This window comes from Pseudophryne corroboree, unplaced genomic scaffold, assembly GCF_028390025.1.
Source record: "Pseudophryne corroboree isolate aPseCor3 unplaced genomic scaffold, aPseCor3.hap2 scaffold_1932, whole genome shotgun sequence".
In the NCBI taxonomy this organism is placed as follows: domain Eukaryota; kingdom Metazoa; phylum Chordata; class Amphibia; order Anura; family Myobatrachidae; genus Pseudophryne; species Pseudophryne corroboree.
Genome location: NW_026968572.1, coordinates 31,666 through 56,369, shown reverse-complemented (window position 1 = coordinate 56,369; position 24,704 = coordinate 31,666). Strand labels below are relative to the sequence as shown.

The following is a 24,704-nucleotide window of genomic DNA, read 5'->3' as shown; positions in this document are numbered from 1 at the left end:
TATCCCAAATCATACTTATTTTGCATAGGAGATACCATGGTCATGAAGATTATTCTCCCAGGGTGAGGTTCATTCATTGCATTCTGGGTATGCTGACCCCTGTGATTTCCCCAAATGTGGGAAACTCGACTGCTTTATTTGTGGTAGTGGGGGACTGTGTTTGTGTTTTCCTCTGGTCAGCTCTGGTAAAAGTCAGATTTCTTTGTTTCAGATCTTCCTCTAGCCTTGTTCTTCTTTTGAGAGTTCCCTTGTGCTGCCTCAGTTGGATCTCCTTCACTTGACAGGGGGGTGCCCGAGCAGAGACCCTCCCCAGCTCTAGCCCAACTCCTACTTACCTGCCAGGTGAGATACTATGATCATGATGGTGCTTCTCCCAGGGCAAGGCTCACCCATTGCACTCTGGGTGTGCTGCCCCTGCGATTTCCCCAAATGTGGGAAACTTGACTGCATAATTTGTGTTTCCCCTGGTCGGCTCTCGTATAATTCAGATCTCTTTGTCTCAGGTCTCTCTCCAGCCTAGTTTGCTGTCTGTTTCCACTTCTCTTTTCTTCAGCCGCTCCCTTCTATACCCTTGTGCACTATCCTGACTTCTCCTCCCGTCTGCTTACTTTGTGCCTTCCAATGCACAATGCAAACTACAGGTAGTGCTGCAGGGCCCACACCCTTTTACTTGCCTTACAGAGCAGCTCTGGAGCTGTTACAGTGCCCAGCTGCTGCAAGAAATCTGCTTGAATGCTTCAGGGGATGGGGCATGGCCAACATGAGCCCCACACCAAAGGAGGGTGGAGGTGTTTAATGCGAACTAGGGGTCATCCAAGCACCGCAAAAGGCCGCCATGCCCTGCACGCCCCTTTTCTCTTTTCATATGCAGATGAGGGTTGAAGCCAACTTTGACCCACTGCTTGGATGACATCACCGTATGCAAATCCGTCTTCTGCAGAACTTCCCCCAGGAATGCTTGCACTAGTTGTTGCATTTGGTTTGTTGTTTGGGGGTGCTTCAGTATTAGGCAGCCTTCTGCCCTCCCATGTTCATCTGAAAATATGTGTTCTCCCTGCAGTTGTTGTCCCCAGATGAGAGTTCCCTTGTGCTGCCTCAGTTGAATCTCCTTTACTTGACAGAGATGTGCATGAGCAGCGGCCCTCCCCAGCCCTATTCCAAATCATACTTATTTTGCATAGGAGATACCATGGTCATGAAGATTGTTCTCCCAGGGTGAGGTTCATTCATTGCATTTTGGGTATGCTGACCCTTGTGATTTCCCCAAATGTGGGAAACTTGACTGCATTATTTGTGGTAGTGGGGGACTGTGTTTGTGCTTTCCTCTGGTCAGCTCTGGTAAAAGTCAGATTTCTTTGTCTCAGATTTTCCTCTAGCCTTGTTCTTCTTTCGAGAGTTCCCTTGTGCTGCCTCAGTTGGATCTCCTTCACTTTACAGGGGGGTACCCGAGCAGCGACCCTCCCCAGCTCTAGCCCAACTCCTACTTACCTGCCAGGTGAGATACTATGATCATGAAGGTGCTTCTCCCAGGGCAAGGCTCACCCATTGCTCTGGGTGTGCTGCTCCTGCGATTTCCCCAAATGTGGGAAACTTGACTGCATAATTTGTGTTTCCCCTGGTCGGCTCTCGTATAATTCAGATCTCTTTGTCTCAGGTCTCTCTCCAGCCTAGTTTGCTGTCTGTTTCCACTTCTCTTTTCTTGAGCCGCTCCCTTCTATGCCCTTGCGCACTATCCTGACTTCTCCTCCTGTCTGCTTACTTTGTGCCTTCCAACGCACAATGCGAACTACAGGTAGTGCTGCAGGGCCCACACCCTTTTACTTGCCTTACAGAGCAGCTCTGGAGCTGTTACAGTGCCCAGCTGCTGCAAGAAATCAGCTTGAATGCTTCAGGGGCTGGGGCATAGCCAACATGAGCCCCACACCAAAGGAGGGTGGAGGTGTTTAATGCAAACTAGGGGTCAGCCAAGCGCCGCAAAAGGCCACCATGCCCTGCACGCCCCTTTTCTCTTTTCATATGCAGACGAGGGTTGAAGCCAACTTTGACCCACTGCTTGGATGACATCACCATATGCAAATCCATCTGCGGCAGGCCTTCCCCCAGGAATGCTTGCACTAGTTGTTGCATTTGGTTTGTTGTTTGGGGGTGCTTCAGTATTAGGCAGCCTTCTGCCCTCCCATGTTCATCTGAAAATATATGTTCTCCCTGCAGTTGTTGTCCCCAGATGAGAGTTCCCTTGTGTTGCCTCAGTTAAATCTCCTTTACTTGACAGAGATGTGCATGAGCAGCGGCCCTCCCCAGCCCTATTCCAAATCATACTTATTTTGCATAGGAGATACCATGGTCATGAAGATTTTTCTCCCAGGGTGAGGTTTATTCATTGCATTTTGGGTATGCTGACCCCTGTGATTTCCCCAAATGTGGGAAACTTGACTGCATTATTTGTGGTAGTGGGAGGCTGTGTTTGTGATTTCTTCTGGTCAGCTCTGGTAAAAGTCAGATTTCTTTGTCTCAGATTTTCCTTTAGCCTTGTTCTTCTTTCGAGAGTTCCCTTGTGCTGCCTCAGTTGGATCTCCTTCACTTTACAGGGGGGTACCCGAGCAGCGACCCTCCCCAGCTCTAGCCCAACTCCTACTTACCTGCCAGGTGAGATACTATGATCATGAAGGTGCTTCTCCCAGGGCAAGGCTCACCCATTGTACTCTGGGTGTGCTGCTCCTGCGATTTCCCCAAATGTGGGAAACTTGACTGCATAATTTGTGTTTCCCCTGGTCGGCTCTCGTATAATTCAGATCTCTTTGTCTCAGGTCTCTCTCCAGCCTGTTGGCCATGTCCCATCCCCTGAAGCATTCAAGCAGATTTCTTGCAGCAGCTGGGCACTGTAACAGCTCCAGAGACGCTCTGTAAGGCAAGTAAAAGGGTGTGGGCCCTGCAGCACTACCTGTAGTTTGCATTGTGCATTGGAAGGCACAAAGTAAGCAGACGGGAGGAGAAGTCAGGATAGTGCACAAGGGTATAGAAGGGAGCGGCTGAAGAAAAGAGAAGTGGAAACAGACAGCAAACTAGGCTGGAGAGAGATCTGAGACAAAGATATCTGAATTATACGAGAGCCGACCAGGGGAAACACAAATTATGCAGTCAAGTTTCCCACATTTGGGGAAATCGCAGGGGCAGCACACCCAGAGTGCAATGGGTGAGCCTTGCCCTGGGAGAAGCACCTTCATGATCATAGTATCTCACCTGGCAGGTAAGTAGGAGTTGGGCTAGAGCTGGGGAGGGTCGCTGCTCGGGCACCCCCCTGTTAAGTGAAGGAGATCCAACTGAGGCAGCACAAGGGAACTCTCGAAAGAAGAACAAGGCTAAAGGAAAATCTGAAACAAAGAAATCTGACTTTTACCAGAGCTGACCAGAAGAAATCACAAACACAGCCTCCCACTACCACAAATAATGCAGTCGAGTTTCCCACATTTGGGGAAATCACAGGGGTCAGCATACCCAAAATGCAATGAATGAACCTCACCCTGGGAGAAAAATCTTCATGACCATGGTATCTCCTATGCAAAATAAGTATGATTTGGAATAGGGCTGGGGAGGGCCGCTGCTCATGCACATCTCTGTCAAGTAAAGCAGATTCAACTGAGGCAGCACAAGGGAACTCTCATCTTGGGACAACAACTGCAGGGAGAACATATATTTTCAGATGAACATGGGAGGGCAGAAGGCTGCCTAATACTGAAGCACCCCCAAACAACAAACCAAATGCAACAACTAGTGCAAGCATTCCTGGGGGAAGGCCTGCCGCAGATGGATTTGCATATGGTGATGTCATCCAAGCAGTTGGTCAAAGTTGGCTTCAACCCTCGTCTGCATATGAAAAGAGAAAAGGGGCGTGCAGGGCATGGTGGCCTTTTGCGGCGCTTGGCTGACCCCTAGTTTGCATTAAACACCTCCACCCTCCTTTGGTGTGGGGCTCATGTTGGCTATGCCCCAGCCCCTGAAGCATTCAAGCTGAATTCTTGCAGCAGCTGGGCACTGTAACAGCTCCAGAGCTGCTCTGTAAGGCAAGTAAAAGGGTGTGGGCCCTGCAGCACTACCTGTAGTTCGCAGATGGGTTTGCCGCCATAGAATGCGCCTGCTGAATCGTGTTACAGATCCAGAGAGCAATAGTCTGCTTTGAAGCAGGGGTGCCAATCTTGTTGGCTGCATACAGGACAAACAGTGCTTCTGTTTTTCTGACTCTAGCCGTTCTGGCCACGTAAATTTTCAAAGCCCTGACCACATCAAGGGACTCGGAATCCTCCAAGTCACGCGTAGCCACAGGCATCACAATAGGTTGGTTCATATGAAAGGATGATTCCACTTTTAGCAGGAATTGAGGACGGGTCTGCAATTCCGCTGCCACCGCGCTACAACCCCGGCCGACGCAATTGCCGGTCTGAGTAAGGTACCAGAATGTGTGTAAATGGACTTTAGGGTAACCTCCTGCTTGCGGTCAGCAGGGTCCCTGATGGTAGCCGTATCCTGGGATGGCAGCGCTACCTTTTTGGATAAGCGTGTCAATGCTTTATCCACCCTAGGGGAGGATTCCCACCGTATCCTGTCCATTGGCGGGAAAGGATACGCCATAAGAATCCTTTTGGGAATCTGCAGCTTTTTGTCTGGAGATTCCCAAGCTTTTTCACATAATTCGTTCAACTCATGTGAGGGGGGAAAGGTTATCTCAGGTTTCTTTCCCTTATACATGTGTACCCTCGTGTCAGGGACCGGGGACTCTGTGATGTGCAAAACATCTTTTAGTGCAATAATCATATATCGAATACATTTAGCCAATTTTGGCTGTAACTTTGCATCATCGTAGTCGACACTGGAGTCAGAATCCGTGTCGGTATCTGTGTCAACTATTTGGGATAGTGGGCGCTTTTGAGACCCCGAAGGTCCCTGCGACATAGGGACAGGCATGGGTTGACTCCCTGACTGTTCCCTAGCTTCAGCTTTGTCTAATCTCTTGTGTAATAAGTTTACATTAGCACTTAAAACATTCCACATATCCATCCAGTCAGGTGTCGGCGTTGTCGATGGAGACACCACATTAATTTGCTCCTGCTCCTCTCTAGGAGAGCCTTCTACCTCAGACATGTCGACACACGTGTACCGACACACCATACACTCAGGGAATCCTCTTATCTGAGGACAGTTCCCCAACAAGGCCCTTTGGAGAGACAGAGAGAGAGAGTATGCCAGCACACACCCCAGCGCTATATGACCCAGGAAAAAAACACAATAATTTTATGTTTACCCAGTAGCGCTGTATTTCCATATATATATGCGCCTAATTATGTGCCCCCCTCTTCTTTAAGACCCTCTTTCTACCGTGGTATAAGCAGGGGAGAGTCCGTGGAGCTTCCCCTCAGCGGTGCTGTGGAGAAAATGGCGCTGGTGAGTGCTGAGGGAGAAGCCCCACCCCCTCAGCGACGGGCTTCTGTCCCGCTCAAATATAGTAAAAAAAAGGCGGGGGCTCTTATATATATATACAGTGCCTAGCTGCATATATATTTATTTTGCCAAAGAGAGGTCTATATTGCTGCCCAGGGCGTCCCCCCTGCGCCCTTCACCCTTACACTGACTGCCGTGTGAGAGGTGTATGGGAGCAATGGAGCACAGCTTTACTGCTGTGCGTTACCTCAGTGAAGATCATGAAGTCTTCCGCCGCCTCTGAAGTCTTCTTTTCTTCTCATACTCACCCGGCTTCTATCTTCCGGCTCTGCGAGGGGGACGGCGGCGCGGCGCTGGGACGGACGGCGAGGGTGAGACCTGCGTACCGATCCCTCTGGAGCTAATGCTGTACAGTAGCCTAAGAAGCAGAGCCTATCAACTCACAGAAGTAGGTGTGCATCTCTCCCCTCCGCCCCTCGATGCAGGGAGTCTGTTGCCAGCAGGCTCCCTGAAAATAAAAAAATCTAACAAATATACTTTCTGTCAGGAAACTCAGGAGAGCTCCCTGAAAAGCACCCAGTCTCCTCTGGGCACAGTAGTAAACTGAGGTCTGGAGGAGGGGCATAGAGGGAGGAGCCAGTGCACACCCAGATCTAAAGTCTTTCTTAAAGTGCCCATGTCTCCTGCGGAGCCCGTCTATCCCCCATGGTCCTTACGGAGTCCCCAGCATCCTCTAGGACGTAAGAGAAAAATTATGCTGGCAGAAAAATCCAATTGAGTGATTAAACAGCTCCAGAGCTGCTCTGTAAGGCAAGTAAAAGGGTGTGGGCCCTGCAGCACTACCTGTAGTTTGCATTGTGCATTGGAAGCCTAGTTTGCTGTCTGTTTCCACTTCTTTTTTCTTGAGCCCCTCCCGTCTATACCCTTGTGCACTATCCTGACTTCTCTTCCCGTCTGCTTACTTTGTGCCTTCCAAAGCACAATGCAAACTACAGTTAGTGCTGCAGGGCCCACACCCTTTTACTTGCCTTACAGAGCAGCTCTTGAGCTGTTACAGTGCCCAGCTGCTGCAAGAAATCAGCGTGAATGCTTCAGGGGCTGGGGCATGGCCAACATGAGCCCCACACCGAAGGAGGGTGGGGGTGTTTAATGCGAACTAGGGGTCTCGCACAATGCGAACTACAGGTAGTGCTGCAGGGCCCACACCCTTTTACTTGCCTTACAGAGCAGCTCTGGAGCTGTTACAGTGCCCAGCTGCTGCAAGAAATGTGAACTAGGGGTCATCCAAGTGCCGCAAAAGGCCGCCATGCCCTGCACGCCCCTTTTCTCTTTTCATATGCAGACGAGGGTTGAAGCCAACTTTGACCCACTGCTTGGATGACATCGCCATATGCAAATCCATCTGCTGCAGGCCTTCCCCCAGGAATGCTTGCACTAGTTGTTGCATTTGGTTTGTTGTTTGGGGGTGCTTCAGTATTAGGCAGCCTTCTGCCCTCCCATGTTCATCTGAAAATATGTGTTCTCCCTGCAGTTGTTGTCCCCAGATGAGAGTTCCCTTGTGCTGCCTCAGTTGAATCTCCTTTACTTGACAGAGATGTGCCTGAGCAGCGGCCCTCCCCAGCCCTATCCCAAATCATACTTATTTTGCATAGGAGATACCATGGTCATGAAGACTGTTCTCCCAGGGAGCGGTTCATTCATTGCATTCTGGGTATGCTGACCCCTGTGATTTCCCCAAATGTGGGAAACTCGACTGCATTATTTAATGCGAACTAGGGGTCATCCAAGCACCGCAAAAGGCCGCCATGCCCTGCATACCCCTTTTCTCTTTTCATAAGCAGACGAGGTTTGAAGCCAACTTTGACCCACTGCTTGGATGACATCACTTGCTGCCTTTCCAATGAAGCAAGTTTAATTTAATAATAGGTGAAAAACCATCCCTACAAAGGTGTTAATCAGATACTTGGCTTTGTGGACACTTTTCAGAGCACAAATTTGTTAGCATAAAATAAAGCCAGAAAATGAAGAGCTGTTTAATCACTCAATTGGATTTTTCTGCCAGCATATTTCTTTTTCTCTGCAACCCACTGCTAAATTGTGCTTCCTAGCTGTTTTTATAAAATCACTGAATCAAATCTAACTCTGATTACATCAGAGAAGGCCAGGTACCCTACACCATAACAGGGGGTTTGAAATTTTGACTTGTCTACTTAAAGATCACCAAAATCTGATAACAAGGTCAATTAAGTCTCTGGGTGGGATTGAACCACCAACCTTTTGGTTAATAGCCTTACACACTAACTGATTGCGCCACAGCAACACTTTGCAAAAGTCCATACTGAGAAATGCTAATAAGCATTCATCTAGAACGATTCCTAGAAACATTTTAAAAAGTCAATAATGTGGAGAGTTTTTGTAAGATGTTTCTTCCATCAACCAATGAAGAAACACATTGGTACTTTCCCATGATGAGTGAGTGCTTCAGGATCTTTTGCACTTACATGTGCAGCAGAGTACTGTAATGGAAGTGCTGGGTCCATAACCCAGAGGTAGGCAGATTGAAACTATCCTCTGCTATATGCATTTTTTTTTGTTAATTAAAGTAATCCAAAACTGGGATTGATATTTTTGCTCTTTTATTTTTACTTAAAGTACAATAACTTTTACCATTTTAATTTGTTTTAATAGTATATTGACAGTATTGTTTTCTTTCAAAAATCCAATTAATTTTCTTTACCCGATTATTAAAATGGTAATTGACAAAAACAAACTACATTGTCACCAGAAGAGCAATACAAAATGTACAAGTGATATATTAAAATCATCTTTCCAGCTTGAATTTCAATGATGCATTGGGGCAACGATTTTGTGAGAAACATCTTCACCCTTAAATAAAGATTTTCTTAATTCCTTACCTGTGTGCTAATTAGATATCACCTTGTTTTCATATTAAACAGACTTCCACATGAGAAAACAGCAAAGATGCAGTGGCGTTAATGTTTCCTGGTGTCAACCTGTATTATTTCCGTAGATATTGAAATGAGGATGCATCTTGCTGCCTTTCCAATGAAGCAAGTTTAATTTAGTAATAGGTGAAAAACCATCCCTACAAAGATGTTAATCAGATACTTGGCTTTGTGGACACTTTTCTGAGAACAAATTTGTTATCATAAAAATAAAGCCAGAAAATGAAGAGATGTTTAATCACTCAATTGGATTTTTCTGCCAGCATTTTTCTTTTTCTCTGCAACCCACTGCTAAATTGTGCTTCCTACCTGTTTTTTTTATAAAATCACTTAATCAAATCTAACTCTGATTACATCAGAGAAGGCCAGGTACCCTACACCATAAGAGGGGGTTTGCAATTTTGACTTGTCTACTTAAATATCACCAAAATCTGATCACAAGGTCAATTACGTCCCTGGGTGGGATTGAACCACCAACCTTTTGATAAATAGCTGAACACACTAACCGATTGCGCCACAGAGACACTTTGCAGAAAATACATACTGACAAAGACTAATAAGCATTCATCTAGAACGTTTCCTAGAAAAACTTTAAAAAGTCAATAATCTGGAGAGTTTTTGTAAGATGTTTCTTCCAGCAACCAATGAAGAAACACATTGGTACTTTCGCATGATGAGTGAGTGCTTCAGGATCTCTTGCACTTACATGTGCAGCAGAGTACTGCAATGGAAGCATGCTGGGCCCATAACCCAGAGGTAGGCAGATTGAAACTATCCTTTGCTATATGCATTATTTTTTTGTACATTAAAGTAATTCATAACTGGGATTGATATTTTAGCTTTTATTTTTACTTAAAGTACAATAACTTTTACCATTTTAATTTGTTTTAATAGTATATTGACAGTATTGTTTTCTTTCAAAAATCCAAGCCACTGCATCTTTGCTGTTTTCTCATATGGAAGTCTGTTTAATGTGAAAACAAGGTGATATCTAATTAGCACACAGGTAAGGAATTAAGAAAATCTTTATTTAAGGGTGAAGATGTTTCTCACAAAATCGTTGCCCCAATGCATCATTGAAATTCAAGCTGGAAAGATGATTTTAATATATCACTTGTACATTTTGTATTGCTCTTCTGGTGACAATGTAGTTTGTTTTTGTCAATTACCATTTTAATAATCGGGTAAAGAAAATTAATTGGATTTTTGAAAGAAAACAATACTGTCAATATACTATTAAAACAAATTAAAATGGTAAAAGTTATTGTACTTTAAGTAAAAATAAAAGCTAAAATATCAATCCCAGTTTTGGATTACTTTAATGAACAAAAAAAAATGCATATAGCAAAGGATAGTTTCAATCTGCCTACCTCTGGGTTATGGGCCCAGCATGCTTCCAGTGCAGTACTCTGCTACACATGTAAGTGCAAGAGATCCTGAAGCACTCACTCATCATGCGAAAGTACCAATGTGTTTCTTCATTGGTTGCTGGAAGAAACATCTTACAAAAACTCTCCAGATTATTGACTTTTTAAAGTTTTTCTAGGAAACGTTCAAGATGAATGCTTATTAGTCTTTGTCAGTATGTACTTTTTGCAAAGTGTCTCTGTGGCGCAATCGGTTAGTGTGTTCAGCTATTAATCAAAAGGTTGGTGGTTCAATCCCACCCAGGGACGTAATTGACCTTGTGATCAGATTTTGGTGATATTTAAGTAGACAAGTCAAAATTGCAAACCCCCTCTTATGGTGTAGGGTACCTGGCCTTCTCTGATGTAATCAGAGTTAGATTTGATTAAGTGATTTTATAAAAAAACAGCTAGGAAGCACAATTTAGCAGTGGGTTGCAGAGAAAAAGAAAAATGCTGGCAGAAAAATCCAATTGAGTGATTAAACAGCTCTTCATTTTCTGGCTTTATTTTTATGATAACAAATTTGTTCTCAGAAAAGTGTCCACAAAGCCAAGTATCTGATTAACATATTTGTAGGGATGGTTTTTTCACCTATTACTAAATTAAACTTGCTTCATTGGAAAGGCAGCAAGATGCATCCTCATTTCAATATCTACTGAAATAATACAGGTTGACACCAGGAAACATTAACGCCACTGCATCCTTGCTGCTTTCTCATGTGGAAGTCTGTTTAATGTGAAAACAAGGTGATATCTAATTAGCACACAGGTAAGGAATTAAGAAAATCTTTATTTAAGGGTGAAGATGTTTCTCACAAAATCGTTGCCCCAATGCATCATTGAAATTCAAGCTGGAAAGATGATTTTAATATATCACTTGTACATTTTGTATTGCTCTTCTGGTGACAATGTAGTTTGTTTTTGTCAATTACCATTTTAATAATAGGGTAAAGAAAATTAAGTGGATTTTTGAAAGAAAACAATACTGTCAATATACTATTAAAACAAATTAAAATGGTAAAAGTTATTGTACTTTAAGTAAAAATAAAAGCTAAAATATCAATCCCAGTTTTGGATTACTTTAATGAACAAAAAAAAATGCATATAGCAAAGGATAGTTTCAATCTGCCTACCTCTGGGTTATGGGCCCAGCATGCTTCCATTGCAGTACTCTGCTGCACATGTAAGTGCAAGAGATCCTGAAGCACTCACACATCATGCGAAAGTACCAATGTGTTTCTTCATTGGTTGCTGGAAGAAACATCTTACAAAAACTCTCCAGATTATTGACTTTTTAAAGTTTTTCTAGGAAACGTTCTAGATGAATGCTTATTAGTCTTTGTCAGTATATAGTTTTTGCAAAGTGTCTCTGTGGCGCAATCGGTTAGTGTGTTCAGCTATTAATCAAAAGGTTGGTGGTTCAATCCCACCCAGGGACGTAATTGACCTTGTGATCAGATTTTGGTGATATTTAAGTAGACAAGTCAAAATTGCAAACCCCCTCTTATGGTGTAGGGTACCTGGCCTTCTCTGATGTAATCAGAGTTAGATTTGATTAAGTGATTTTATAAAAAAACAGCTAGGAAGCACAATTTAGCAGTGGGTTGCAGAGAAAAAGAAAAATGCTGGCAGAAAAATCCAATTGAGTGATTAAACAGCTCTTCATTTTCTGGCTTTATTTTTATAATAACAAATTTGTTCTCTGAAAAGTGTCCACAAAGCCAAGTATCTGATTAACATCTTTGTAGGGATGGTTTTTCACCTATTACTAAATTAAACTTGCTTCATTGGAAAGGCAGCAAGATGCATCCTCATTTCAATATCTACGGAAATAATACAGGTTGACACCAGGAAACATTAACGCCACTGCATCTTTGCTGTTTTCTCATGTGGAAGTCTGTTTAATGTGAAAACAAGGTGATATCTAATTAGCACACAGGTAAGGAATTAAGAAAATCTTTATTTAAGGGTGAAGATGTTTCTCACAAAATCGTTGCCCCAATGCATCATTGAAATTCAAGCTGGAAAGATGATTTTAATATATCACTTGTACATTTTGTATTGCTCTTCTGGTGACAATGTAGTTTGTTTTTGTCAATTACCATTTTAATAATCGGGTAAAGAAAATTAAGTGGATTTTTGAAAGAAAACAATACAGTCAATTATAAGGGCACGGTCGTGCCCTTATATTAAGGCTGAATCGAACAAACGGAATTCTCCCATAGGGAACTTCTGAGATGGGGGCATGGTGTTTGAGGGGCTACACCTCAAAACTGATTGGACGTACTGAGCTGAAATTTGGTATGGACGCGTAGAATCGTCACCCGCTGCTGCAGGACAAATTTCAGGGCAAAATAATAAAAAATGAGGAATTGGGAGTAAGCTAAATTTCCAACTGTCAGTTTTTTTCTGCCACTCCCTCTGTGGCTTTTTGACAACGTTTTCCCATAGAGTGAATGAAGATTTTTTTGGGAAGGCATAAGTCAGGATAGAGGACGAATTAAGACTTGGGGTTTGTTTTACTAGATAGAGTATGCCCCAGTGTAGTGCCTTTTGGGGTTGTGGTTTTTCAGAAAGTTATAGGGTTTTTTTAATTAAGAGAAATATGCCCCATTATAGAGATAGGGCATTTCAATTTGTTGCGCCTGCGCAGTGACCGCCAGCAGGGGGTGTACAGAGAGTAGCTCTGGCAGTTGGGCACGAGGAGACAGAGCGGGAAGGAGTCACGTGGAGCTGCAGGAGGACAGCCAGCGGTTCCCGGCGTGTGAGGTTCATTGAGGTCCATGAAGCGGGAGGAGATCGCCGGAGCTGCGTAGCACTGGGTGAGTTCTGTCAGGCAGCCCACCGCTGTGTACCCAGCTTCCACTTCTCCCCCCGCGTGTCCGGCCACCCTCCCCTCCCCGCCCGCCCGGCCACCCTCCCCTCCCGCCCGCCCGCCCGCGCCGCTCGCCCGCCCGCTCGCCCCGCTGTGTGCCCGGCCGCCCGCCGGACCTTCCCTGGTGGCTGCCTGCGTCTCCTCCCCCGCGTCTGTAGTGCGGCTGGCAGTAGGAGGCGCCTCGGGCAGCTGTGTCCGGCCACTCCTCCCTCCTCCTCCTCCCGCTGTGTCCGGCCCTCCCTCCGTGCAGTATGCGGTATTTATCAAGGTCTCTATGGTCACCAGTCACCCCCCCCTCCCCCTCTCGCCCTCCCTGCTGTGTGTCCGTCTCCCTCCCCCCCCCTGCTGTGTGTCCGTCGCCCCCCCTTGCCCTCCCTGCTGTGTGTCCCCCCCCCTCCTCCCTGCAGTGTGTTCCCCCCCGCGCCCTCCCTGCTGTGTGTCCGGCCACCCTCCCCTCCTCCCGCTGTGTCCGGCCACCCTCCCCCTCCTCACCGCTGTGTCCGGCCACCCCCCCCCTCCCGCTGTGTCCGGCCACCCCCCCCTCTCGCTGTGTCCGTCCACCCCCCCTCCCGCTGTGTCCGGCCACCCCCCCCCTCCCGCTGTGTCCGGCCACCCCCCCCCTCCCGCTGTGTCTGGCCACCCCCCCCCTCCCGCTGTGTCCGGCCACCCTCCTCTCCTCCCGCTGTGTCCCGGCCACCCCCCCCTCCCGCTGTGTCCGGCCACCCCCCCCCTCCCGCTGTGTCCGTCCACCCCCCCTCCCGCTGTGTCCGGCCACCCCCCCTCCCGCTGTGTCCGGCCACCCCCCCCTCCCGCCGTGTCCGGCCACCCCCTCTCCTCCCGCTGTGTCCGGCCACCCCCCCCTCCTCCCGCTGTGTCCGGCCACCCCCCTCCTCCCGCTGTGTCCGGCCACCCCCCCTCCTCCCGCTGTGTCCGGCCACCCCCCCTCCTCCTCTCTGCTGTGTGTCCGTTCTCCCCCCGCCCTCCCTGCTGTGTGTCCGTCCCCCCCCCCGCCCTCCCTGCTGTCCGTCCCCCCCGCCCTCCCTGCAGCGCCTGACACACGCACACGCAGCGCCTGACACACACGCACACACGCAGCACCTGACACACACACACAGACGCAGCACCTGACACTCACACGGACCTGACACACACGCACACACTCACACGCAGCGCCTTACACACACAGACACGCAGCGCCTGACACACACAGACACGCAGCGCCTGACACACACACACTCACGCACCTGACACACACACTCACGCACCTGACACACACACACACACTCACGCACCTGACACACACACACTCACGCACCTGACACACGCACACTCACGCACCTGACACACGCACACGGCACGCAGCACCTGACACACACACACAGCACCTGACACACACACACGCAGCACCTGACACACAGACATGCAGCGCCTGACACACACACGCAGACATGCAGCACCTGACACACACACGCAGACACGCAGCACCTGACACACACACACACACACACACGCAGCACCTGACACACACACGCAGACACGCAGCACCTGACACACACACGCAGACACGCAGCACCTGACACACACACACACACACACACACACACACACAGCACCTGACACACACACACACACACGCAGCACCTGACACAGACATGCAGCGCCTGACACACACGCATACATGCAGCACCTGACACACACATGCAGCACCTGACAGACACACACACACACACACACATGCAGCACCTGACACACCCACACACACAGACATGCAGCACCTGACACACCCACACACACACGCAGCACCTGACACACATACATACATACATGTGGCATTTAACGCACACACGCACAGCACCTGACACACAATCATATACACTCAGAGCACCTAACACACACATACACTCGCAGCACCTCACACACACTCGTATACACACGCAGCACCTGCCACTCACACATATATACACATGTAGCACCTGCCACTCCCACATACATGAACAGCACCTAACACACACATATATACATGCAGCACCTGACACACACATACACGTGCAGCACCTGACAGTCACACACATACAGATGCGACACAAAACACATACACGCTCAACACCTGACACCCACGTGGCAGCTGACGCATACAAATGCAGCACCTGAGATACACACATATACACGTGCAGCACCTGAGACACACACATACACGTACAGCACCTGACACACACACACATGTATGTACACGCGCGGCTCCAGGCACACACATACGTACGTACACACGCGGAATTTAACACACACACACACATACACGTGCGGCACCTGACACACATGTACGAACACGCGCGGCTCCTGACACACACACACACACGCGTGGCTCCTGACACACACACACATGTACGAACACGCGCGGCTCCTGACACACACACGTATATACGTATACGCACGGCACCTGACACCTACACGTATGTACGTATACGCACGGCTCCTGACACCCACACGCATGTACACGCGCGGCTCCTGGCACACACACACACGTACGTACACGCGCGGCACCTGACACACGCCTGTACGTACACACATGCACAGCACCTGACATACACACATGTAGGTACGCGCCACCTGACACACACACACACACACACGTACACGCACGACACTTGACACACACGTACGTACACGCACGGCACTGACACGTATGTACGCGCACGGCACCTGACACTCACGTACATACTAGTGATGAGTGGGTTCGGTTCGTCGGAATCCGAACCCCCCGAACTTCACCCATTTTACACGGGTCCGAGGCAGGTTCGAACCTTCCCGCCTTGCTCGGCTAGCCCGAGCGCGCACGAACGTCATCATCCCGCTGTCGGATTCTCGCGAGATTCGGATGTCTGCATTCGTGGAAAGGGATCCCATGTGTAAACATGGGACCCCTTTCAGTCCGTCTGGTCCGGGTGTTCGGTTTGTTGTTTTGCCAAGTACGTGGATTTAATCTGGAACCTGGATCAGGTGAGTATAATTATCTTTTATTTTCAGGTACCCGTGGATTCTACTTGGAGAAGAGACCGACTGCTTCATGTCAACATAGGTAAGTATGGGTGTGTCGGCAGGTGGGAAATAAAGTTAAATTTTTACGGTGTCTGTGTCCTGTTTTTATTTGGGTATTTTTTCCCCAGTAGAACTACAGGTACCAGCGGGCCCCGTTTTTCTCCTGCATGCTGGTACTTGTGGTTCTCCAAGTACCAGCTTGCGGGGGAGGCTTGCTGGGACTTGTAGTACTACTAGAAAAAACAATATTATTTAAATTTTCTCAAGGCTATCAGCCTCCCATCCGCAGCCCTTGGATGGGGGGGACAGCCTCGGGCTTCACCCCTGGCCCTTGGGTGGCTGGGGGGGACCCCTTGATTGAAGGGGTCCCCACTCCCCAAGGGTACCCCCGGCCAGGGGTGACTAGTTGGATATTTAATGCCACGGCCGCAGGGCACTGTATAAAAGTGACCCCCGGCTGTGGCATTATCTGTCCAGCTAGTGGAGCCCGATGCTGGTGTAAAAAATACGGGGGACCCCTACTCTTTTTGTTCCCCGTATTTTTTGCACCAGCACCAGGCGCAGAGCCCGGTGCTGGTTTTAAAAATACGGGGGATCCCCTGTCCGTTTTTCCCCCAGATTTTTAGAACCAGTACCGGCTCGAAGAGCCCGAGGCTGGTATGCTTTGGAGGGGGGACCCACGCAATTTTTTTTCGGGTTTTTCACATTCCATTTAAAAAATAAATAATATTTTAAAAAATATATAAATAATACTTGTGCCTCCAAAAAATCCCTTCTAATATAAATAGATATGCTATTACCAAAAAAAAAAAACTGCAAAAAAAAAACATGTTTTTAAATTTTTTTTATTAGATTCCGCCAGCAAAGTGTGGCGGATTGAAAATGACGAATTTACTGTTTAAAAGCACTGTTGTCGAATTTACAAACTTCAATTGAATATACTTTTGTCGAATTGCCGCATTTGTACCATTGCAGAAAAGTCGAATTTGTCAAATGTCGAATTTTAAAGTCGAATTTGAAAGCGTGTAAGAATAGGCTCCGTCCCCTTCTACCCCTGTACCTTGCTCTCTCCTGTCTGTGCTCTCTCCCGTCTGTAGGACTAGGCCCCGCCCCCTTCTTACCCTCCTGTGACTGCTCTCTCCTGACAAGTGGACCAGGCCTGCCCCCTACACGCTGCTGGTGTCTTCATTGTTACTTGGTCTGGAGCTCCGTTGGGGAGAGAACTCACGTGAGCTCATTAAGAATGAGGAACTGGGATGTTTTAATTTTATTGTGAGTAGTGTAGTGTGGTGATGTAGTATGTTGTATGGGGGGTATAGTGTAATTATGAAGTGCAGCATATGGGAGGGCTGTAGCATAGTGATGTAGTGTGGCATATGGGTGGTGGTAGCGCATAGGCGTGCGTACAGGGGGTGCCTGGTGCGCACAGGCACTCCCTAATGTCCAGCACCGCTGCACGCCACGCTTGCTGTAGCACAGTGATCGCTGAGTGTGTGATCGGTGGAGCCTAGCCTGCAGCTCATTTCCGTACCTCCCACCACCGCTGCACCCGACCCCCCTCTGCCTGCTGCTAATACTATGCTGAGTGCATTCGTCGGCGGCCTCACTGGGGGGACTGGCGTCACCTTGCAATGTGACATGGTGATGTCCGCCCATGCTCTCCTCCCGCCCACCTGTGCTTTCCTCCTGCTGCGGTCTCTCAGTCCTAGTGTGCCGCGGCCGTCACACCACTGGCAGTGTTCCTCTAGGAGGGACTGGGAGCTGCTGGCAGACACATTCTGCTGAGACTTACTTGTCAGTGCGGGTTCCGGACGGCAGGCGGCGGGTGGGAGGGCAGACGGGGAGCAGGTGTCACAAGGAGTGTGTGGGTAACTAATTCACAATACTTCCGCTCAACGTGGCACTGCTGGTCCTTCATCTCCCATGTCTCTTCACCAGGTGGCGGGCGGCCCGGAAATTAAGTGATGTGTTGTGCAGCAGTCAGTGTGAAGTGACTGTGAGTAACACTGGTGGTGCTGATGATGCTGCTGCAGAATCTGGAAGCAATTAATTCATAAATATAATGTACTCTATCAGTGTTTCTCTGACGTCCTAGTGGATGCTGGGAACTCCATAAGGACCATGGGGATTAGCGGCTCCGCTGGAGACTGGGCACAAAAGTAAAGCTTTAGGACTACCTGGTGTGCACTGGCTCCTCCCCCTATGACAATCCTCCAAGCCTCAGTTAGATTTTTGTGCCCGGCCGAGAAGGGTGCACACTAGGGCTCTCCTGAGCTTCTTAGTGAAAGTTTAGTTTTAGGTTTTTTATTTTCAGTGAAACCTGCTGGCAACAGGCTCACTGCATCGAGGGACTAAGGGGAGAAGAAGCGAACTCACCTGCGTGCAGAGTGGATTGGGCTTCTTAGGCTACTGGACACCATTAGCTCCAGAGGGACCGAACACAGGCCCAGCCTCGGAGCTCGGTCCCAGAGCCGCGCCGCCGGCCCCCTTACAGAGCCAGAAGCAAGAAGAGGTCCGGAAAATCGGCGGCAGAAGACATCCTGTCTTCACCAAGGTAGCGCACAGCACTGCAGCTGTGCGCCATTGCTCCTCAGCACACTTCACACTTCGGTCACTGAGGGTGCAGGGCGCTAGGGGGGGGCGCCCTGAGCAGCAATAGAAACACCTTGGCTGGCGAAAATACATCACATATAGCCCCCAGGGCTATATGGATGAATTTTAACCCCTGCCAGATTCCACAGAAAAACGGGAGAAAAGGCCGCCGAGAAGGGGGCGGAGCCTATCTCCTCAGCACACTGGCGCCATTTTCTCTCACAGCTCCGTTGGAGGGAAGCTCCCTGGCTCTCCCCTGCAGTTACTACACTACAGAAAGGGGTTAAAAAAGAGAGGGGGGCACTAATTAGGCGTAGTATAACAATACAGCAGCTATAAGGGGAAAAACACTTATATAAGGTTATCCCTGTATATATATTATTAGCGCTCTGGTGTGTGCTGGCATACTCTCCCTCTGTCTCCCCAAAGGGCTAGTGGGGTCCTGTCCTCTATCAGAGCATTCCCTGTGTGTGTGCTGTGTGTCGGTACGATTGTGTCGACATGTATGAGGAGGAAAATGGTGTGGAGGCGGAGCAATTGCCTGTAATGGAGTTGTCACCCCCTAGGGAGTCAACACCTGAGTGGCTGAGCTTATGGAAGGAATTACGTGACAGTGTCAGCTCTTTACAAAAGATTGATGACATGAGACAGCCGGCTACTCAGCCTGTGCCTGTCCAGGTGTCTCAAAAGCCATCAGGGGCTCTAAAACGCCCGTTACCGCAGATGGCAGATACAGACGCCGACACGGATACTGATTCCAGTGTCGACGATTAAGAGACGAATGTGACTTCCAGTAGGGCCACACGTTACATGATTGAGGCTATGGAAAATGTTTTTACACATTTCTGATAATACCAGTACCACTAAAAAGGGTATTATGGCCCTCATTCCGAGTTGTTCGCTCGCAAGGCGATTATAGCAGAGTTACACACGCTAAGCCGCCGCCTACTGGGAGTGAATCTAAACATCTTAAATGTGCGACCGATGTATTCGCAATATTGCGATCAAAACCGAGTTAGCAGTTTCTGAGTAACTCCAGACTTACTCTGCCTGTGCGATCAATTCAGTGCTTTTCGGTCCCGGCTGACGTCATAAACACACCCAGCGTTCGCCCAAGCACTCCCACCGTTTCTCCAGACACGCCTGCGTTTTTTCCGGAAACGGTAGCGTTTCCTGCCACACGCCCCTAAAACGCCGTACATCCGCCCAGTAACACCCATTTCCTGTCAATCACAATGCGTTCTCCGGAGCGACGAAAAAGCCGTGAGTAAAATTACTTTCTTCTTAGTAAAGTTACTTGACGCATGCGCAGTGCGAACATTACGCATGCGCACTAAGAGAATTCTCACTGCGATGCGATGAAAAATACCGAGCGAACAACTCGGAATGAGGGCCTATGTTGGGTGAGAAAAAACTGCCTGTAGTTTTTCCTGCATCTGAGGAATTAAATGAAGTGTGTGATGATGCGTGGGTTTCCCCCGATAAAAACTGTTAATTCCTAAAAAGTTATTAGCATCATACCCCTTCCCGCCAGAGGATAGGGCACATTGGGAAACACCCCCTAGGGTGAATAAAGCGCTCACACGCTTGTCTAAACAGGTGGCACTACCGTCCCCGGATACGGCCGCCCTTAAGGAACCTGCTGACAGAAAGCAGTAAAATATCCTAAAATGTATATACACTCACACGGGTGTGATACTGCGACCAGCAATCGCCTCAGCCTGGATGTGCAGTGCTGGGGTGGCTTGGTCGGATTCCCTGACTGACAATATTGATACCCTAGATAGGGACAGTATATTACTGACTATAGAGCATTTAAAATATGCTTTCTATATATGCGTGATGCACAGAGGGATATTTGCCGACTGGCATCAAGAGTAAGTGCGCTGTCCATTTCTGCCAGAAGAGGGTTATGGACAAGACAGTGGTCAGGTGATGCTGATTCCAAAAGGCATATGGAAGTATCGCCTTATAAAAGGGAGGAGTTATTTGGGGTAGGTCTAACAGACCTGGTGGCCACGGCAACGGCTGGGAAATCCACATTTTTACCCCAGGTAGCCTCTCAACATAAGAAGACGCCGTATTATCAGGCGCAGTCCTTTGGGCCCCATAAGGGCAAGCGGGCAAAAGGCTCCTCATTTCTGCCCCGTGGCAGAGGGAGAGGAAAAAGGCTGCAGCAAACAGCCAGTTCCCAGGAACAGAAACGGTGTGGGCCCGTCTCATAAATTTCAGCGTGCAGTGGGCTCACTCACAGGTGGACCCCTGGATCCTTCAGGTGGTATCTCAGGGGTACAAATTGGAATTCGAGACGTCTCCCCTTCGCCGTTTTCCTAAAGTCTGCTTTACCGACGTCTCCCTCCGACAGGGAGGCGGTATGGGAAGCCATTCACAAGCTGTATTCCCAGCAGGTGATAATCAAGGTACCCCTCCTACAACAGGGAAAGGGGTATTATTCCACGCTGTTTGTGGTACCGAAGCCGGACGGCTCGGTGAGACCTAATTTAAATCTGAAATCCTTGAACACTTACATACAAAGGTTCAAATTCAAGATGGAGTCACTCAGAGCGGTGATGGCAAACCGGGAAGAAGGGGATTATATGGTGTCTCTGGACATCAAGGATGCTTATCTCCATGTCCCAAATTACCCTTCTCACCAAGGGTACCTCAGGTTTGTGGTACAGAACTGTCACTATCAGTTTCAGACGCTGCCGTTTGGTTTGTCCACGGCACCCCGGGTCTTTACCAAAGTAATGGCCGAAATGATGATACTCCTTCGAAGGAAGGGAGTTTTAATTATCCCTTACTTGGACGATCTCCGGATAAGGGCAAGATCCAGGGAACAGTTGGTAGTCGGGGTAGCACTATCTCAGGTAGTGTTGCGGCAGCACGGTTGGATTCTTAATATTCCAAAATCGCAGCTGATCCCGACGACACGTCTTCTATTCCTAAGGATGATCCTGGACACAGTCCAGAAAATAAGAATTTACTTACCGATAATTCTATTTCTCATAGTCCGTAGTGGATGCTGGGGACTCCGAAAGGACCATGGGGAATAGCGGCTCCGCAGGAGACTGGGCACAAAGTAAAAGCTTTAGGACTAGCTGGTGTGCACTGGCTCCTCCCCCTATGACCCTCCTCCAAGCCTCAGTTAGGATACTGTGCCCGGACGAGCGTACACAATAAGGAAGGATTTTGAATCCCGGGTAAGACTCATACCAGCCACACCAATCACACCGTACAACTTGTGATCTGAACCCAGTTAACAGCATGATAACAAAGAGATAGGCATTGGAAAATTCAGGGCTATAACAAGTAGATGAAGCACTAACAGGAGGCTTTAAAATTTCATTCTAGTGTCTTTCGTTTGGGAGAAAAATGCAAAGGTACAATACAGCTTTTCCTTGCCGATATCTCTCTTTTGCAAAGAGATAGGCATTGGAAAATTCAGGGCTATAACGTGTAGATGAAGCATTAACAGGAGGCTTTAAAATTTTCATTCTAGTGTCCTTCGTTTGGGAGAAAAATGCAAAGGTACAATACAGCTTTTCCTTGCCGATATCTCTCTTTGCAAAGAGATAGGCATTGGAAAATTCAGGGCTATAACGTGTAGATGAAGCACTAACAGGAGGCTTTAAAATTTTTATTCTAGTGTCCTTCGTTTGGGAGAAAAATGCAAAGGTACAATACAGCTTTTCCTTGCCGATATCTCTCTTTTGCAAAGAGATAGGCATTGGAAAATTCAGGGCTATAACGTGTAGATGAAGCACTAACAGGAGGCTTTAAAATTTTCATTCTAGTGTCTTTCGTTTGGGAGAAAAATGCAAAAGTACAATGCAGCTTTTCCTTGCCGATATCTCTCTTTTGCAAAGAGATAGGCATTGGAAAATGCAGGGCTATAACGTGTAGATGAAGCACTAACAGGAGGCTTTAAAATTTTCATTCTAGTGTCTTTCGTTTGGGAGAAAAATGCAAAGGTACAATACAGCATTTCCTTGCCGATATCTCTCTTTGCAAAGAGATAGGCATTGGAAAATTCAGGGCTATTACGTGTAGATGAAGCACTAACAGGAGGCTTTAAAATTTTCATTCTAGTGTCTTTCGTTTGGGAGAAAAATGCAAAAGTACAATGCAGCTTTTCCTTGCCGATATCTCTCTTTTGCAAAGAGATAGGCATTGGAAAATGCAGGGCTATAACGTGTAGATGAAGCACTAACAGGAGGCTTTAAAATTTTCATTCTAGTGTCTTTCGTTTGGGAGAAAAATGCAAAGGTACAATACAGCATTTCCTTGCCGATATCTCTCTTTTGCAAAGAGATAGGCATTGGAAAATTCAGGGCTATAACGTGTAGATTAAGCACTAACAGGAGGCTTTAAAATTTTCATTCTAGTGTCCTTCGTTTGGGAGAAAAATGCAAAGGTGCAATACAGCTTTTCCTTGCCGATATCTCTCTTTTGCAAAGAGATAGGCATTGGAAAATTCAGGGCTATAACGTGTAGATGAAGCACTAATAGGAGGCTTTAAAATTTTCATTCTAGTGTCCTTCGTTTGGGAGAAAAATGCAAAGGTACAATACAGCTTTTCCTTGCCGATATCTCTCTTTTGCAAAGAGATAGGCATTGGAAAATTCAGGGCTATAACGTGTAGATGAAGCACTAATAGGAGGCTTTAAAATTTTCATTCTAGTGTCCTTCGTTTGGGAGAAAAATGCAAAGGTACAATACAGCTTTTCCTTGCCGATATCTCTCTTTTGCAAAGAGATAGGAATTGGAAAATTCAGGGCTATAACGTGTAGATGAAGCACTAACAGGAGGCTTTAAAATTTTCATTCTAGTGTCTTTCGTTTGGGAGAAAAATGCAAAAGTACAATGCAGCTTTTCCTTGCCGATATCTCTCTTTTGCAAAGAGATAGGCATTGGAAAATGCAGGGCTATAACGTGTAGATGAAGCACTAACAGGAGGCTTTAAAATTTTCATTCTAGTGTCTTTCGTTTGGGAGAAAAATGCAAAGGTACAATACAGCATTTCCTTGCCGATATCTCTCTTTTGCAAAGAGATAGGCATTGGAAAATTCAGGGCTATTACGTGTACATGAAGCACTAACAGGAGGCTTTAAATTTTTCATTCTAGTGTCTTTCGTTTGGGAGAAAAATGCAAAAGTACAATGCAGCTTTTCCTTGCCGATATCTCTCTTTTGCAAAGAGATAGGCATTGGAAAATGCAGCGCTATAACGTGTAGATGAAGCACTAACAGGAGGCTTTAAAATTTTCATTCTAGTGTCTTTCGTTTGGGAGAAAAATGCAAAGGTACAATACAGCTTTTCCTTGCCGATATCTCTCTTTTGCAAAGAGATAGGCATTGGAAAATTCAGGGCTATAACGTGTAGACGAAGCACTAACAGGAGGCTTTAAAATTTTCATTCTAGTGTCTTTCGTTTGGGAGAAAAATGCAAAGGTACAATACAGCTTTTCCTTGCCGATATCTCTCTTTTGCAAAGAGCTAGGCATTGGAAAATTCAGAGCTATAACGTGTAGATGAAGCACTAACAGTAGGCTTTAAAATTTTCATTCTAGTGTCTTTCGTTTGGGAGAAAAATGCAAAGGTACAATACAGCTTTTCCTTGCCAATATCTCTCTTTTGCAAAGAGATAGGCATTGGAAAATGCAGGGCTATAACGTGTAGATGAAGCACTAACAGGAGGCTTTAAAATTTTCATTCTAGTGTCTTTCGTTTGGGAGAAAAATGCAAAGGTACAATACAGATTTTCCTTGCCGATATCTCTCTTTTGCAAAGAGCTAGGCATTGGAAAATTCAGGGCTATAACGTGTAGATGAAGCACTAACAGGAGGCTTTAAAATTTTCATTCTAGTGTCCTTCGTTTGGGAGAAAAATGCAAAGGTACAATACAGCTTTTCCTTGCCAATATCTCTCTTTTGCAAAGAGCTAGGCATGGAAAATTCAGGGCTATACCGTGTAGTTGAAGCACTAACAGGAGGCTTTTAAATTTTCATTCTAGTGTCCTTCGTTTGGGAGAAAAATGCAAAGGTACAATACAGCTTTTCCTTGCCGATATCTCTCTTTTGCAAAGAGATAGGCATTGGAAAATTCAGGGCTATAACGTGTAGATGAAGCACTGACAGGAGGCTTTAAAATTTTCATTCTAGTGTCTTTCGTTTGGGAGAAAAATGCAAAGGTACAATACAGCTTTTCCTTGCCGATATCTCTCTTTTGCAAAGAGCTAGGCATTGGAAAATTCAGGGCTATAACGTGTAGATGAAGCACTAACAGTAGGCTTTAAAATTTTCATTCTAGTGTCTTTCGTTTGGGAGAAAAATGCAAAGGTACAATACAGCTTTTCCTTGCCAATATCTCTCTTTTGCAAAGAGCTAGGCATT

The 24,704-nt window shown here is 47.0% G+C and overlaps 8 non-coding genes and 1 pseudogene across 8 annotated transcripts; 7 read left to right on the top strand and 2 right to left on the bottom strand.

Moving 5' to 3' along the window:
- Positions 1-11: 11 nt before the first annotated feature.
- Positions 12-175, top strand: LOC135004373 (U1 spliceosomal RNA). Its single transcript, XR_010205148.1, has one exon. It is a non-coding gene; the product is annotated as a U1 spliceosomal RNA (small nuclear RNA).
- A 152-nt stretch (positions 176-327) lies between these two features.
- Positions 328-490, top strand: LOC135004390 (U1 spliceosomal RNA). Its single transcript, XR_010205164.1, has one exon. It is a non-coding gene; the product is annotated as a U1 spliceosomal RNA (small nuclear RNA).
- A 674-nt stretch (positions 491-1,164) lies between these two features.
- LOC135004399 (U1 spliceosomal RNA) lies at positions 1,165-1,328 on the top strand. The gene has a single exon (XR_010205172.1). It is a non-coding gene; the product is annotated as a U1 spliceosomal RNA (small nuclear RNA).
- A 152-nt stretch (positions 1,329-1,480) lies between these two features.
- On the top strand, positions 1,481-1,641 carry LOC135004395 (U1 spliceosomal RNA). Its single transcript, XR_010205169.1, has one exon. It is a non-coding gene; the product is annotated as a U1 spliceosomal RNA (small nuclear RNA).
- Positions 1,642-2,315: 674 nt separating this feature from the next.
- LOC135004377 (U1 spliceosomal RNA) lies at positions 2,316-2,479 on the top strand. The gene has a single exon (XR_010205152.1). It is a non-coding gene; the product is annotated as a U1 spliceosomal RNA (small nuclear RNA).
- Positions 2,480-2,631: 152 nt separating this feature from the next.
- Positions 2,632-2,794, top strand: LOC135004391 (U1 spliceosomal RNA). The gene has a single exon (XR_010205165.1). It is a non-coding gene; the product is annotated as a U1 spliceosomal RNA (small nuclear RNA).
- A 298-nt stretch (positions 2,795-3,092) lies between these two features.
- LOC135004385 (U1 spliceosomal RNA) lies at positions 3,093-3,255 on the bottom strand. Its single transcript, XR_010205159.1, has one exon. It is a non-coding gene; the product is annotated as a U1 spliceosomal RNA (small nuclear RNA).
- A 152-nt stretch (positions 3,256-3,407) lies between these two features.
- On the bottom strand, positions 3,408-3,571 carry LOC135004378 (U1 spliceosomal RNA). The gene has a single exon (XR_010205153.1). It is a non-coding gene; the product is annotated as a U1 spliceosomal RNA (small nuclear RNA).
- Positions 3,572-7,068: 3,497 nt separating this feature from the next.
- LOC135004397 (U1 spliceosomal RNA) lies at positions 7,069-7,247 on the top strand (annotated as a pseudogene).
- Positions 7,248-24,704: the final 17,457 nt, after the last annotated feature.